The 10,060-nt window shown below is 44.2% G+C and overlaps 1 long non-coding RNA gene across 2 annotated transcripts; it reads right to left on the reverse strand.

Moving 5' to 3' along the window:
* Positions 1–7,577: 7,577 nt before the first annotated feature.
* On the reverse strand, positions 7,578–9,858 carry LOC123161629 (uncharacterized). 2 transcript variants are annotated; one of them, XR_006480773.1, is made up of 3 exons: positions 9,382–9,858; positions 8,448–8,670; positions 7,578–7,892 (listed from the first exon to the last, which is right to left on the reverse strand). It is a non-coding gene; the product is annotated as an uncharacterized lncRNA (long non-coding RNA). The 2 variants fall into 2 exon arrangements; XR_006480772.1 differs by having other exon boundaries at positions 7,578–8,670.
* Positions 9,859–10,060: the final 202 nt, after the last annotated feature.

A 10,060-nucleotide genomic window follows, 5' to 3' on the forward strand; every position in this document is an offset into this window, starting at 1 on the left:
TGTTTTCTATTTAATTGCCACTGGATTCAAATTCAAACAAATTTGAAAACAGTGCCAAAACTCCCCTGGATAATTTTATGTCACTTAAGGTCTACTCCTCATAAACATAAAATATCTCAGGGCATTTGAAAATATATTCATTATATATTATGAATATAACTCCAAATTCAAATAAAATATTGATTTAAAATCAGAGCCCAAATAATTCCTTAGAAATGTCCCAAAATTTTGGTTTGATTTATAACTCTTGCCAAAATTGTCAGAGCTATTTCTAGGGCATTTTGGATTTACTGATTGCAATTTTAGGGTTTCTTGCCCCTTTATTAAAATGATTTCCGAGGCTTTCAATTTCCTCATTTCAACTTTCGGAATATAGACATGATGCACACATGAAGCTAGCCTAGAGCATTACCAGAAGCTAGGGATGTGACAACACGTGTATTACGATTTCCGGATAACACAATTATAGCATGAATAAAAGACAATTATCATGAACAAGGAAATATAATAATAATGCTTTTATTATTGCCTCTAGGGCATATTTCCAATAGACTCCCACTTGCACTAGAGTCAATAATCTAGTTACATTGTGATGAATCGAACACCCATAGAGTTCTGGTGTTGATCATGTTTTGCTCGCGAGAGAGGTTTAGTCAATGGATCTGCGACATTCAGATCCGTATGTACTTTGCAAATATCTATATCTCCATCCTGAACATTTTCATGGATGGAATTGAAACGACGCTTGATGTGCCTGGTCTTCTTGTGAAACCTGGGCTCCTTGGCAAGGGCAGAAGCTCCAGTGTTGTCACAGAAGAGTTTGATCGGCCCCGACGCATTGGGTATGACTCCTAGGTCGGTGATGAACTCCTTCACCCAAATAGCTTCATGCGCTGCCTCTGAGGCTGCCATGTACTCCGCTTCACATGTAGATCCCGCCACGACACTCTACTTGCAGCTGCACCAGCTTACTGCTCCAGCATTCAACTTATACACGTATCCGGTTTGTGACTTAGAGTCATCCAGATATGTGTCGAAGCTAGCGTCGACGTAACCCTTTACGACGAGCTCTTCGTCACCTCCATAAACGAGAAACATGCCCTTCGTCCTTTTCGGGTACTTTAGGATATTCTTGACCGCTGTCCAGTGTTCCTTGCCGGGATTACTTTGGTACCTTCCTACCAAACTTACGGCAAGGTTTACATCAGGTCTGGTACATAGCATGGCATACATAATAGATCCTATGGCTGAGGCATAGGGGATGACGCTCATCTCTTCTTTATCTTTTGCCGTGGTCGGGCATTGAGCCGAGCTCAATCTCACACCTCGCAATACAGGCAAGAACCCCTTCTTAGACTGATCCATTTTGAACTTCTTCAAAATCTTATCAAGGTATGTGCTTTGTGAAAGACCTATGAGGCGTCTCGATCTATCTCTATAGATCTTGATGCCTAATATATAAGCAGCTTCCCCAAGGTCCTTCATTGAAAAATACTTATTCAAGTAGGCCTTAATGCTGTCCAAGAATTCTATATCATTTCCCATCAAAAGTATGTCATCTACATATAATATGAAAAATGCTACAGAGCTCCCACTCACTTTCTTGTAAACGCAGGCTTCTCCATAAGTCTGCATAAACCCAAACGCTTTGTCATCTCATCAAAGCGAATGTCCAACTCTGAGATGCTTGCACCAGCCCATAAATGGATCGCTGGAGCTTGCATACTTTGTTAGCGTTCTTAGGATCGACAAAACCTTCCGGCTGCATCATATACAGCTCTTCCTTAAGATAACCGTTAAGGAATGCCGTTTTGACGTTCATCTGACATATCTCATAATCATAGTATGCGGCAATTGCTAACATGATTCGGACGAACTTAAGCTTCGCTACGGGAGAGAAAGTCTCATCGTAGTCAATCCCTTGAACTTGCCGATAACCCTTAGCGACAAGTCGAGCTTTATAGATGGTGACATTACCATCCGCGTCCGTCTTCTTCTTAAAGATCCATTTGTTTTCTATCGCTCGCCGATCATCGGGCAAGTCAGTCAAAGTCCATACTTTGTTTTCATACATGGATTCTATCTTGGATTTCATGGCTTCTAGCCATTTGTTGGAATCTGGGCCTGCCATTGCTTCTTCATAGTTCGAAGGTTCACCGTTGTCCAACAACATGATTTCCAGGACAGGGTTGCCGTACCACTCTGGTGCAGAACGTGTCCTTGTGGACCTACGAAGTTCAGTAGCAACTTGATCCGAAGTACCTTGATCATCATCATTATTTTCCTCTTCAGTTGGTGTAGGCATCACAGGAACATTTTCCTGAGCTGCACTACTATCCTGTTCAAGAGGTAGTACTTCATCGAGTTCTACTTTCCTCCCACTTAGTTCTTTCGAGAGAAACTCTTTTTCCAGAAAGGATCCGTTCTTGGCAACAAAGATCTTGCCCTTGGATCTTAAGTAGAAGGTATACCCAATGGTTTCTTTAGGGTATCCTATGAAGACGCATTTTTCCGACTTGGGTTCGAGCTTTTCAGGTTGAAGTTTCTTGACATAAGCATCGCATCCCCAAACTTTTAGAAACGACAGCTTAGGTTTCTTCCCAAACCATAATTCATACGGTGTCGTCTCAACGGATTTAGACGGTGCCCTATTTAAAGTGAATGTAGCTGTCTCTAGAGCGTATCCCCAAAATGATAGCGGTAAATCGGTAAGAGACATCATAGACCGCACCATATCCAATAGAGTGCGATTACGACGTTCGGACACACCGTTTCGCTGAGGTGTTCCAGGCGGCGTGAGTTGTGAAACGATTCCACATTTTCTTAAGTGTGTACCAAATTCGTGACTTAAATATTCTCCTCCATGATCCGATCGTAAGAATTTTATCTTTCGGTCACGTTGATTCTCTACTTCATTCTGAAATTCCTTGAACTTTTCAAAGGTCTCAGACTTGTGTTTCATCAAGTAGACATACCCATATCTACTCAAGTCATCAGTGAGAGTGAGAACATAACGATATCCTCCGCGAGCCTCAACACTCATTGGACCGCACACATCGGTATGTATGATTTCCAACAAGTTGGTTGCTCGCTCCATTGTTCCGGAGAACGGAGTCTTGGTCATTTTGCCCATGAGGCATGGTTCGCATGTGTCAAATGATTCATAATCGAGAGACTCTAAAAGTCCATCAACATGGAGCTTCTTCATGCGCTTGACACCAATGTGACCAAGGCGGCAGTGCCACAAGTATGTGGGACTATCGTTATCAACTTTACATCTTTTGGTATTCACGCTATGAATATGTGTAACATTACGTTCGAGATTCATCAAGAATAAACCATTGACCATCGGGGCATGACCATAAAACATATCTCTCATATAAATAGAACAACCATTATTCTCGGATTTAAATGAGTAGCCATCTCATATTAAACGAGATCCAGATACAATGTTCATGCTCAAACTTGGCACTAAATAACAATTATTGAGGTTTAAAACTAATCCCGTAGGTAAATGTAGAGGTAGCGTGCCGACGGCGATCACATCGACCTTGGAACCATTCCCGACGCGCATCGTCACCTCGTCCTTCTCCAGTCTCCTTTTATTCTCCTTCTCCAGTCTCCTCTTATTCCGCAGCTCCTGCTGTGAGTTACAAATGTGAGCAACGGCACCGGTATCAAATACCAAGGAGTTACTACGAGTACTGGTAAGGTACACATCAATTACATGTATATCAAATATACCTTTAGGGTTGCCGGCCTTCTTGTCCGCTAAGTATTTGGGGCAGTTCCGCTTCCAGTGACCCTTCCCCTTGCAATAAAAGCACTCAGTTTCAGGCTTGGGTCCATTCTTTGACTTCTTCCCGGCAACTGGCTTACCGGGCGCGGCAACATCTTTGCCGTCCTTCTTGAAGTTCTTATTACCCTTGCCCTTCTTGAACTTAGTGGTCTTATTGACCATCAACACTTGATGTTCTTTCTTGATTTCAACCTCTGCTGACTTCAGCATTGAAAATACTTCAGGAATGGTCTTCACCATCCCCTGCATATTGTAGTTTATCACAAAGCTCTTGTAGCTTGGTGGGAGCGGCTGAAGGATTCTGTCAATGACCGCCTCGTCCGGGAGGTTAATGTCCAGCTGGGACAGGCGGTTGTGCAACCCAGACATTTTGAGTATATGCTCACTAACAGAACTATTTTCCTCCATCTTACAACCATAGAACTTTTCGGAGACTTCATATCTCTCGACCCGGTCATGAGCTTGGAAAACTAGTTTCAGCTCCTCGAACATCTCATATGCTCCGTGTTGCTCAAAACGCTTTTGGAGCCCCGGTTCCAAGCTGTAAAGCATGCCGCACTGAACGAGGGAGTAATCATCAGCACGTGTCTGCCAAATGTTCAAATCGTCTTGCAGTGCTGGGAGAGCAGGTGGGTCACCTAAAGGTGCTTCAAGGACATACGCTTTCTTGGCAGCTATGAGGATGATCCTCAGGTTCCGGACCCAGTCCGTATAGTTGCTGCCATCATCTTTCAGCTTGGTTTTCTCTAGGAACGCATTGAAGTTCATGTTGACATGAGCGTTGGCCATTTGATCTACAAGACATCTTTTGCAAAAAAATTTAGACTAAGTTCATGATAATTAAGTTCATCTAATCAAATTATTTTAATGAACTCCCACTCAGATTAGACATCCCTATAGTCATATAAGTGTTACACGATCCGAGTTGACTAGGCCGTGTCCGATCATCACGTGAGACGGACTAGCCATCATCGGTGAACATCTCCATGTTGATCGTATCTCCCATACGACTCATGTTCGACCTTTCGGTCTCTTGTGTTCCGAGGCCATGTTCGTACATGCTAGGCTCGTCAAGTTAACCCTAAGTGTTTCGCGTGTGTAAATCTAGCTTACACCCGTTGTATGTGAACGTAAGAATCTATCACACCCGATCATCACGTGGTGCTTCGAAACGACGAACTTTCACAATGGTGCACAGTTAGGGGGAACACTTTCTTGAAATTTTAATGAGGGATCATCTTATTTACTACCGTCGTTCTAAGTAAACAAGATACATAAACATAATAAACATCACATGCAATTATATAGTAGTGACATGATATGGCCAATATCATATAGCTCCTTTGATCTTCATCTTCGGGGCTCCATGATCATCTTGTCACCGGCATGACACCATGATCTCCATCATCATGATCTCCATCATCGTGTCTTCATGAAGTTGTCACGCCAACAACTACTTCTACTTCTATGGCTAACGCGTTTAGCAACAAAGTAAAGTAATTTACATGGCGTTCTTCAATGACACGCAGGTCATACAAAATAAAGACAACTCCTATGGCACCTGCCGGTTGTCATACTCATCGACATGCAAGTCGTGATTCCTATTACAAGAACATGATATCATACATCACAATATATCATTCATCATTCATCACAACTTCTGGCCATATCACATCACATGACAATTGCTGCAAAAACAAGTTAGACGTCCTCTAATTGTTGTTGCATCTTTTACGTGGCTGCAATTTGGGTTCTAGCAAGAACGTTTTCTTACCTACGAATAACCACAACGTGATTTTGTCAACATCTATTTACCCTTCATAAGGACCCTTTTCATCGAATCTGCTTCAACTAAAGTGGGAGAGACAGACACCCACTAGCCACCTTATGCAACTAGTGCATGTTAGTTGGTGGAACCGGTCTCAGGTAAGCGTACGTGTAAGGTTGGTCCGGGCCGCTTCATCCCACAATACCACTGAAGCAAGATAAGACTAGTAGCGGCAAGCAAGTTGACAATATCTACGCCCACAACAAAATTGTGTTCTACTCGTGCAATAGAGAACTACGCATAAACCTGGCTCTCATACCACTGTTGGGGAATGTTGCAGAAACTTAAAAATTTTCCTACGATTTCACCAAGATCCATCTATGAGTTCATCTAAGCAACGAGTCAAGGGAGTGAGTTTGCATCTACATACCACTTGTATATCGCGTGCGGAAGCGTTCGAGGGAACGGTGATGATGGAGTCGTACTCGACGTGATTCAGATCACCGATGACCAAGTGCCGAACGGACAGCACCTCCGCGTTTAACACACGTACGGAACGGACAACGTCTCCTCCGTCTTGATCCAGCAAGGAGGAAGGAGAGGTTGAGGAAGACAGCTCCAACGGCAGCACGACGGCGTGGTGTTGATGGAGAAGCAGTACTCCGGCAGGGCTTCACCAAGCTCGTGACGGTGGAGGAGAGGTGTTGGGGAGGGGAGGGGCTGCGCCTTGGCTTGGGTTTGCAGCCCTCCCCTCACCCCTCTATTTATAGGGGAAGGGGAAAGGGGGCCGGCCCCTCTAGATGAGATCTAGAGGGGGGGGCGGCGGCCAGGGAGGGGGGCTTGCCCCCAAGCAAGGGGGATGCCCCCTCTAGGGTTCCCCCCCCCCAACCCTAGGCGCATGGGCCCAAGGGGTGGGGGGGCGCCCAGCCCTCCAGGGGCTGGCTCCTGCCCCATGCGGCCCATGTGGCCCCCCCGAGAGGGGTGGCCCCTCCCGGTGGACCCCCGGAACCCCTCCGGTGGCCCCGGTACAATACCGATATGCCCCCGAAACTTTCCGGTGTCCGCATGACAACTTCCCATATATAAATCTTTACCTCCGGACCATTCCGGAACTCCTCGTGACGTCTGGGATCTCATCCGGGACTCCGAACAACATTCCGTAATCACATACAAGTCTTCCTAATAACCCTAGCGTCGCCGAACCTTAATTGTGTAGACCCTACGGGTTCGGGAGACACACAGACATGACCGAGACGGCTCTCTGGTCATTAACCAACAGCGGGATCTGGATACCCATGTTGGCTCCCACATGCTCCTCGATGATGTCATCGGATGAACCACTATGTCGAGGATTCAATCAACCCTGTATGCAATTCCCTTTGTCAATCGGTATGTTACTTGCCCGAGACTCGATCGTCGGTATCCCAATACCTCGTTCAGTCTCGTTACCGGCAAGTCACTTTACTCGTACCGTAATGCATGATCCGGTGACCAAACACTTGGTCACTTTGAGCTCATTATGATGATGCACTACCGAGTGGGCCCAGTGATACCTCTCCGTCATACGGAGTGACAAATCCCAGTCTCGATCTATGTCAACCCAACAGACACTTTCGGAGATACCTGTAGTGCACCTTTATAGTCACCCAGTTACGTTGTGACGTTTGGTACACCCAAAGCACTCCTACGGTATCCGGGAGTTACACAATCTCATGGTCTAAGGAAGAGATACTTGACATTGGAAAAGCTCTAGCAAAACGAACTACACGATCTTGTGCTATGCTTAGGATTGGGTCTTGTCCATCACGTCATTCTCCTAATGACGTGATCCCGTTGTCAATGACATCTAATGTCCATAGTCACGAAACCATGACTATCTGTTGACCAATGAGCTAGTCAACTAGAGGCTCACTAGGGACGTATTGTGGTCTATGTATTCACACGTGTATTACGATTTCCGGATAACACAATTATAGCATGAATAAAAGACAATTATCATGAACAAGGAAATATAATAATAATGCTTTTATTATTGCCTCTAGGGCATATTTCCAACAAGTTTAGTAGTACAACATACAGAAAATCACAAATGTATTTATACCTGAAAGTAATTATAAGAAGCATGACCGTATTGTTGGAGATTATTAATCCAAGTCATATAGAAAAAATCTCAATGAAGCTGCATAGTAGCCTTAGCTGTAGTGGAAGGCATAAAACTGATCGAGCAAACTATCAAATACATGAAGGTTCATAAGGTCGATGCCATGAGTTCCACAGGAGCATGAACCCATGACTCGGGCCGATGATGAACATCCGGCACAGCGTCTGCATCGACAGTTAAAATCATCAACCTGATGGGTAAGAAGAAAAACTTCTTCAAACAACACTAATCCCACGGCACACAGAACAGATTGTGTAATTTCCTTATTAAGAATTCAAAGGTCTACTTAACATTGCTTAGGCTTGATTTCAGATTAGTAAAAATCAAACGTTATGTTACGTCAAGTAGCTTTGAAGATGCACTAATGATCACAACCTAAATTGGTTCTCGAAAGTCAGTCCATGTAGGAATTAGCAGACATTTTCTTGTCAAACAAAGGTCAAGTTCTTCATACTAAACTGTAGTACACTGGACAACAGTAAGCAATGCATTGGGTATTATTCATGAAATCCCATGGTTCATGGCAAAAAAAGTAAAAGGCCCGTATATTTTCAAGAGTTGGCAATATAAGCTAACATTTTAGGTACCTTTCTATATACTACATATTAGATAAATTCTCTTGAAAAATGCATGCATATCAGAAAAGGCGCAGATGTCATGCTTGGTATAGCACACAGTTTAGTAGTACAACATACAGAAAATCACAAATGTATTTATACCTGAAAGTAATTATAAGAAGCGTGACCATATTGTTGGGGATTATTAATCCAAGTCCTATAGAAAAAATCTCAATGAAGTTGCGTAGTAGCCTTAGCTGTAGTGCAAGGCATAAGACTGATCAAGCAAACTATCAAATACATGCAGGTTCATATGGTTGATGCCATGAGTTCCACGGGAGCCTGAACCCATGACGGCGCTGATGATGAACATCCGGCAGAGCGTCTGCATCGACAGTTAAAATCATCAAACAACACTAATCCTACGGCACAAAAAACAGATTGTGTAATTTCCTTATTAAGAATTCAAAGGTCTAATTAACATTGCTTAGGCTCGATTTCAGATTAGTAAAAATCAAACGTTATGTTATGTCAAGCAGCTTTGAAGACGCACTAATGATCACAACCTAAATTGGTTCTAGAAAATCAGTCCGTGTGGGAATTAGCAGACATTTTCTTGTCAAACAAAGGTCAAGATCTTCATACTAAACTGTAGTACACTGGACAACAGTAAGCAAATTGGGTATTATTCATGAAATCTCATTATTCATCACCAACAATCCACACAACTATACTGTAGTAAGCTAAATAGCAGTTGATCCTATGAACTATTTTTTATGAACTAACTAAATCACCAATTATAACAAAATTGTATTGTCCTTTGCGAAATTCAATCCAGTCAACTACTCTTGATTATTAGTCCTAACTGAAGCACCTGTTAACAAACTAACTAAACCACCATGATTTGGAAAAACAGAACTGCATAGATCACCATTGCAAAGCCAAAGGATAGTAGTATTGGCACAATTCCTTGCCAAACCCAAGTTCCAGGAGAGCAGATTCTCCCCACTAACACAACAATCCAGTGGCACTCCACCTAGCACACCCGCTCCATGCCACCCAAGTTTCATGAGAGAACTTCAGAGAAGAAAATCACCTTGTCGGGCAGCCATTCAGAACACGGTGGAATTTGCTAAGCGTTGAGCGATCTTCTCCGGGCACTTCCGTGCCTCAGCGGTCCGATGAGTGTTGGGCCACAACAGACACCATTATAGAAGAGGAGAACGTCGTGTGTCGCAGTAAATGTTGACGTGACGGTCGATGGGAGAGGAGCAGCAGCAAGTGGGGCAGATCAACGAATGGGACACAATCCGCCTCACCGTGTTCCCTTGACCAGCCGTGTTGCCACAACGGGACCGGAAGCATCCACCGCAGCATGCTGGTCCAAGAGAGAGGAGGCGGTGGAGGCGGTGAGATGCGACAGCGGCTGGATGCGGTGGGCAGCGACGACGGCTGGGATAGGCAGTGACGACTACGGTGGTGAGCAGAGCGGCGTCACGATCCATGGGAAGCGGCGGTGCGATCCATGGGAAGTGGCGGCGCGATGGTAGGTGTCACAAGGTTAGGGATACGGGAGGAGGGCTTCTTTTCTTAGCAACCGATGAAGGTCTTTTTTTTAGACAACGGGGATGAAAGGCCTGTTGGGCTTCTTTTTGTACAGCAATGATGAAAGGAACGTGGGCCTTCACTTTTTTTTGGCCGAATTAAGTACGCGATTAAGCAAAAAATATATGGGTTAATCTCTACCGTAATAACTCGGTCCCACCAGTTGAACG

Source organism: Triticum aestivum, chromosome 7B (assembly GCF_018294505.1).
Source record: "Triticum aestivum cultivar Chinese Spring chromosome 7B, IWGSC CS RefSeq v2.1, whole genome shotgun sequence".
NCBI classification, from domain to species: Eukaryota; Viridiplantae; Streptophyta; class Magnoliopsida; order Poales; family Poaceae; genus Triticum; species Triticum aestivum.